This window comes from Grammomys surdaster, unplaced genomic scaffold (genome assembly GCF_004785775.1).
Source record: "Grammomys surdaster isolate TR1022 unplaced genomic scaffold, NIH_TR_1.0 209, whole genome shotgun sequence".
NCBI classification, from domain to species: Eukaryota; Metazoa; Chordata; class Mammalia; order Rodentia; family Muridae; genus Grammomys; species Grammomys surdaster.
The window spans coordinates 621,431-627,618 of NW_021604654.1; the positions used below are offsets into that span (position 1 = coordinate 621,431).

The 6,188-nt window shown below is 48.9% G+C and overlaps 1 protein-coding gene across 2 annotated transcripts in view; it reads left to right on the top strand.

Annotated features, from left to right (window-relative positions):
- The first annotated feature begins 3,809 nt into the window (after positions 1-3,809).
- Positions 3,810-6,188, top strand: part of Sgta (small glutamine rich tetratricopeptide repeat containing alpha) — a 15,213-nt gene continuing 12,834 nt past the window's right edge. For both annotated transcript variants that reach the window (XM_028771625.1, XM_028771626.1), the window contains exon 1: positions 3,810-3,950. The gene's annotated coding sequence lies outside the window, so the exon portion shown is untranslated. The remainder of the gene's footprint in view (positions 3,951-6,188) is intronic.

Below are 6,188 nucleotides of genomic sequence, written 5' to 3' on the forward strand. Positions count from 1 at the left end.
CTCTCTCTCATTCTCTCTCATTCTCTCTCTCTCTCTCTCTCTCTCTCTCTCTCTCTCTCTCTCTCTCTCTCTCTCCTGTCTTTCCCTGCTTCTACTTTCTCTCCCACTCCACCTTCCCATGTCCCAAAAAAAGTTCACTTTATACTAGACACGTCGTATGGCTGATACCGTGGGTTGGAGGGGGGCGATGGCTCAACACTGGCCCGCTAAGGCATGCTTCCCACCACACCATGCTGCCGCGTTACAAAACAAGTCAGCCTCATTGGAAGAAGTGTGTCACTGGAGGTAGGCTTTGGAGGTCTCAGATGCTCAAGTCAGGCTCAATGTCACTGTCTCTCCCTGCTGCCTACTGACCTGGATATAGAAGTCTGTGCTCCATCTCCGGCACCATGTCACCATGTCTGCCTGTGTGCTCCCACGACAATAACGGACTAACCCCTGAACCTGCAATCCAGTCTCAGTTAAATGATTTCCTTTACAGGAGTTGCCATGGTCATGGAGTCTCTTCACAGCAACAGAACACTAAGGTGTCACTCCTGGGTTTCTGTGTGTATGTGTGGGGAGTGGCACTTCAGATGTGACCTCATCCGCAGCTCCACCCACTGGCCCTCCTCCCTCAGTCTCCCGAGAGCTCACATGAGCAACTGTGTGGGACTCACAGTTTTCAGTGCTTGAGAATTTTAATTTTATGTGTGCTGTTCACTGTGCCTGTTTTTATTTCTTTCAGATTTTTCCATTTGTCAGCTGGGAGGGACCACAGCCACAGCCATACTGTTACCGTGTGCAGCCTGAGGAGACCCCTTATCTCTCAGGACTTGGCTACAGACGACACAGATTCATGACCTGGATGAGGAAGAAATTTTGTGAGTGGCCTATAAATGAATGATTCCTTTTAAAAAGGTTATTTGTTTATCTTATGTATATGAATACAGTGTCACTGTTTTCAGACACAGCAGAAGACGACATCAGACCCCATTACAGATGATTGTGAGCTACCATGTCATTGCTGAAAATTGAACTCAGGACCTCTGAAGAGCAATCTGTGCTTTTAACAGCTGAGCCATCTCTCCAACCTGAATTATTCTTTTTTTTTTTTTTTTTCCGAGACAGGGTTTCTCTGTGTAGCCCTGGCTGTCCTAGAACTTACTCTGTAGACCAGGCTGTCCTCGAACTCAGAAATCCACCTGCCTCTGCCTCCCAAGTGCTGGGATTAAAGGCGTGCGCCACCACTGCCCAGCCTGAATTATTCTTAATATAAATGTTAGTAATGAATTAATCCAGTGGCTGTATTTCTTTACCTTATACTATTCCCCAGTAATCACATAGAAAAAAACTATTTATTTAAAACTCCACTTCAATAGCTGAGCTCAGTCTACGCTAATCTGGCTCCTCCCAGTCCATCCCATGATACTTGCATAGTATTACTGATCTGGCTCTTTGGGCTTCAGGTTTGTTTCCATGATCTCTCTCCTGACCCCTTCCTCATGGCTCTAAATCATCCATCTCCTCACTGATCTGAGTCTCCCTCTCTCCCTCTCTCCTTCCCCCGGCTGGCTGATGTCCCGCCCTAATTCTCTGTTCTGCCCAGCCATTGGATGATCAGCTTTCATTGACAAGGCAGAGAACAAATGGTAAGAACTGTAACACAAACTTGAGACAGGAGATTCTGGTGTAAGCATTACAATGCCCTGTCCTGACTGAAACAATATTTGAGGGCAGAGAGCTCGACATGGGAATGACACAAGGGTGAACTTTACACAGTGCACAAACCACTAAGCCTGTAGTGGCCACTTCAGGAAGTAGAGTTGCGATTTGATGAGGTGATTTGATGTAGGCCATCATGGGACGGGGGGAGGAGAGTCAAGGCAGGACCCAGAGCAGGTCACACAGATCCAGTCAAAAGCAGAAAGAGACAAATGCAGCATCTTTCCCTGCCTTCAGCATCTTCTCCCAGGGGATGGTGCCACCCACAAAGGGCCAGACCTTCTCAGCTCACTTATGTTTAACCAAGGCCATCCCCACAAGCAGACAAACTTCATCTAGGCACGTCATGAAGACTCTTGCTAAGTGATTCTAGGTTGTGTCAATTTGATAGTTAAAACTAATCTGGTGAGATAAAAATCAGAAATCACAGGTTGCAAGAGGGTTTCAGTACATTTGTATCCTTTCCCTATAAAGGGGATTTTTGGTGAGACTTCTAGGAAATAGTATCTTTTTAGCCTGGGTAGAAGAAAAGCCGTAAGGAGTTAGTAATTGCCCTGGAATTCTCTGATAGGGAATGGCTTCAGCTGCCTGTGAAGGTGGCAGCGTCTTCTCCCCTCTCATGCTCCCCACGGCTGGCTGCCCAGGTTTACTACCCTGACTTATTGCACACCCTAACCAACCCAGTTTGGTAGTTAAAACCACACCATGTCAATGGTGGGATGTGTGTTCAGGGGATTGGCAGAAGCACTTGGACAGTGATGCAGGGGGATGGACATAAGTTCTTGGTTTTCTTTTTGCTTCCAAGACAGGGTTTCTCTGTGTGGCCTTGGCTGTCCTGGAACTTACAGAGTTCCTCCTGCATTTGCCTCCTGAGTGCTGGGATTAGAGGCCTTGGATTTCCATAAGTTTATGGTCAGCCTGAGCTACATAACACCTGGTAAAACAAAAATAGGAGAGAGAGCTTAGTGGTTAAGAGTACATATAGCAAACCGGGTGGCGCTGTTTGAGGCCAGCCTACTCTACACAGTGAGGCCCTGTGACAAAAAAAGAGTACTTACGGCTTTTGCAGAGGGCTTGGATTGGACTACTCCCAACTCTAGCCTTGAGGATTCTAATGCCTTCTTCTGGCCTCTGTAGACACTGTACTCCCATGCAGACACCCACACGAAGACATCCACATAACTCAAAATTAAAGATAAAGCACTTTTATTTTTTGAGACAGGTTTTTCTGTGTAGCCTTGGCTATCCCGGAACTTGCTCTGTAGACCAGGCTTGCCTCAAACTCACAGGGATTCCCCTGGCCTCCAGTGCTGGGGTTAAAGGCGCGCACCACCACTGCTAGGCTGATACTCTCTGTTTTTTTTTTTTTTTTTCTTTTAGGCATCAGAAAGAAGTTAGGGTATGCAAAAGATAGATCTGTAAATAGGTCTCAAATATAAAATAAGACGACTGACGTAGATCGCTTAGTGGTTAACAGCATTGCTTTCACAGAAAGTGGGATATGCCAATTTCCAAGATTGGCGAGGTGGATGAAGAGCGTTCCGGGCCAGGCTGGGCTAGTGGAACTGTCATTTCTTTTTTTCTTTTTCTTTCTTTCTTTTTTTTTTTTCGTTTTTCGAGACAGGGTTTCTGTGTGTAACCCTGGCTGTCCTGGAACTCACTCTGTAGACCAGGCTGGCCTCGAACTCAGAAATCCACCTGCCTCTGCCTCCCAAGTGCTGGGACTAACGGCGTGCGCCACCACCGCCCGGCGAAACTGTCACTTCAAAAAGGGAAAAAGAAAAAAAATTAAGAAAACAAAACCAAAAAAAAAAGAAAGAAAAAAAATAAGAAAACAAAGCCAAAAATTTCATAGGACCAGTTAGTTGGTGGCTTTGGTTCAGATTTGTCTCGAGGAAAGTAGCTAAATCACGTGACCGGCTCCCAACCACGTGGTCTGCCTCGGTGCCTCCGGGGCCCGCCGCCGCACCGTGCTTTAGGTCTGACCCTCTTGGTGCCTGTCAGACTAACTTCCGGTCTTCGTGACGTCTCCACAGGGTAGTTTCCATAACAACCATCTTTTGCCCGCCTTCATGCGACGTCACTTCTGTTTTAGGGCGCATGGTGCACTTGAGCGCGTGCGCAAAAGGAAAGGACACAGGAAATGTTTTTCCTGCGCAGGCGTCATGGTCCTGAGGGCGGGGCTTGGCTGCGCCGCGGTGCGCAGGCGCAGCCGTCGGTGGGTCGGGTCTTCGGTCGACTGAGAGGTGAGGCTGGGGGCTCCACCGCGCCCCGTATGGGCGTGGAGGTCCGTGGGTGTAGCTTCGCGGTGCTCGAGAGCCCGTGAGACAAAGGTGGTTTGCGATCGGGACTCCTTGGCCCTTCGGGGTCTCGTGAGCGGGCGGCGCAGAGGGGAAACTGAGGCAGGCGGCATCTCCCCCACCCCTCGTCGCTGTTTCTCACGAAAGGCCAGCGTTTAGGTGTGGGGGCGGACCCCAGCTTCCTCGGGGTCCCTCTGGTCTAAGACCCTCTCACATTGCCGTTCCTCACCCTGGTGACCTTGCTTAGCCTGCCCACAGCCTCGGTTTCCCTCTTCTGTACATTGGACGTTGTCACCACCGTCTGAGCGGTTGTCGGTGCTCGTTTCCATTGGGAGGGTGTGTTTGATTCCGGTGTCAAAGATAGGTAGAGTGTGGGGTTGAAGGGCAGAGGGCCAGCTGTCTACCTGCTGTGTATGCTAGGGCAGATCGCTTGCCCTCTCTGAGGAGCTGTTCTCTTAAAATAGTGGTAAGGCAGAGGCAGGAGGATCGTCGTGACTTCCATGTCAGCAAGGACTACATACTTTGTCTCAGAAAACAAAACAACAACTAAAAGCAAGGGCCCTAACGAATAGCCTAGATCTTTGGTCCATAACGTATAATCCAGTCTTTCATTTGAGAGGGGGAGGCAGCTGGATCACTGGGAGTTCAGGCTCAGCCTGGAATACCTAGTGTGGTTCAGGACCCAGCCTGGAATACCTAACATGTTGAAGTTAGCTGGACCACAATGTGAGACCCTGTCTGAAAATGAAGTAGCCATAATTAATTTTAGCTAGTTTGTTTTTTTGAGACAAAGTCTTTATCTGTCTCTAGCTGTCCTGGAACTCACTATGTAGACCAGGCTGGCCTCAACTTCCAGAATTGGAGGTGTGCACGCCACACCTGGCATCATAATTAATTTAAAAAGGCTGGTAGTTTCCTGGGTAGCTGTAAGCTGGGGTTGCTGGCTGGGGTAAGCTGGTTGCTTGTGGGAGGCTAAGGCAGGAAGATGTGAGTGAAGTTACGGCCATGTTGGGCTATATGGTGAAACCCTCCTGTCTCAAAAGCCAGGCCATGGTGGTGCCTGACTTTGATCCCAGCACTCAGGAGGCAGAGGCAGGAGGATCTCTCTGATTTCGAGGTCAGCCTGGTCTACAGAATGAGTTCTAGGACAGCCAGGTTGCACAGTGAGACCCTGTCCTGAAAAAAAAAACAAAAACAAAGATGAAATGTTAGCAACAACAAAAACAGAAAGTCAGTTGAAATTGTTATGCCTCTGTGTCTCTGTCACCTGGAGGGTCATTGTCCTAAGGTCCATTAGCAAAGATCTGTTAGCCTTTTGCAGGGGCTGCTGACTGACACAGGGTCCCCACCAGCTGATAGAGGTGACTTTCCTGTTTTGTTTTGCCCCTGTCTCTGGTAATTTGTTCTACCAGTCTTTTTATTGATTATTCTCATCCACGGGGACCCTGGGCGGTGTGTATGGATGTTTGTGATCAGTGTGACTGAAGGAGCTTCTTTTTTTGTTGTTGTTTTTTCAAGACAGGGTTTCACTGTGTAGCCCTGGCTGTCCTGGAACTCACTCTGTAGACCAGGCTGGCCTCGAACTCAGAAATCCACCTGCCTCTGCCTCCTAAGTACTGGGACTAAAGGTGTGCGCCACCACTGCCCGGCCTGAAGGGGCTTCTGATGTGACACTGACACAGGATGGGAGTCAGGAAAGTTGACCACAGAGCAGTGCTTCTGGTGGGAAACAAGTCAGTGAGCAGTGTGCTTGCCACGAGAATCTGAGTTCGAGTCCTGTACTCACCCATGGAAAAATCGGAGAGCGCTGGTGGCACTTGTAATTTCAGTGCAGGGAAGGCACAAGAGAGGCAGATCCTAGGCTCTGTGGACAACCTGCCTAGTTCCATTATCAGCTCTGTCCCAGGGACAGACACTGTCTCTGAAAGATGACATGCTGCCTGGAGAGAGGACGCCCAAGGTTGATGTACCTCTGGTCTCCACATGTGTGTGTGGACACACACGTGCACACCATACACACACACACACCACATCACAATCCACTCCCGTATATACATGTCACTCATACACACACACATATCACAGACATACACCTCACACACTCAGACACTCACACACACATCACAGGCATACACCTCACACACTCAGACACTCACACACACATCACAGGCACACACACACACT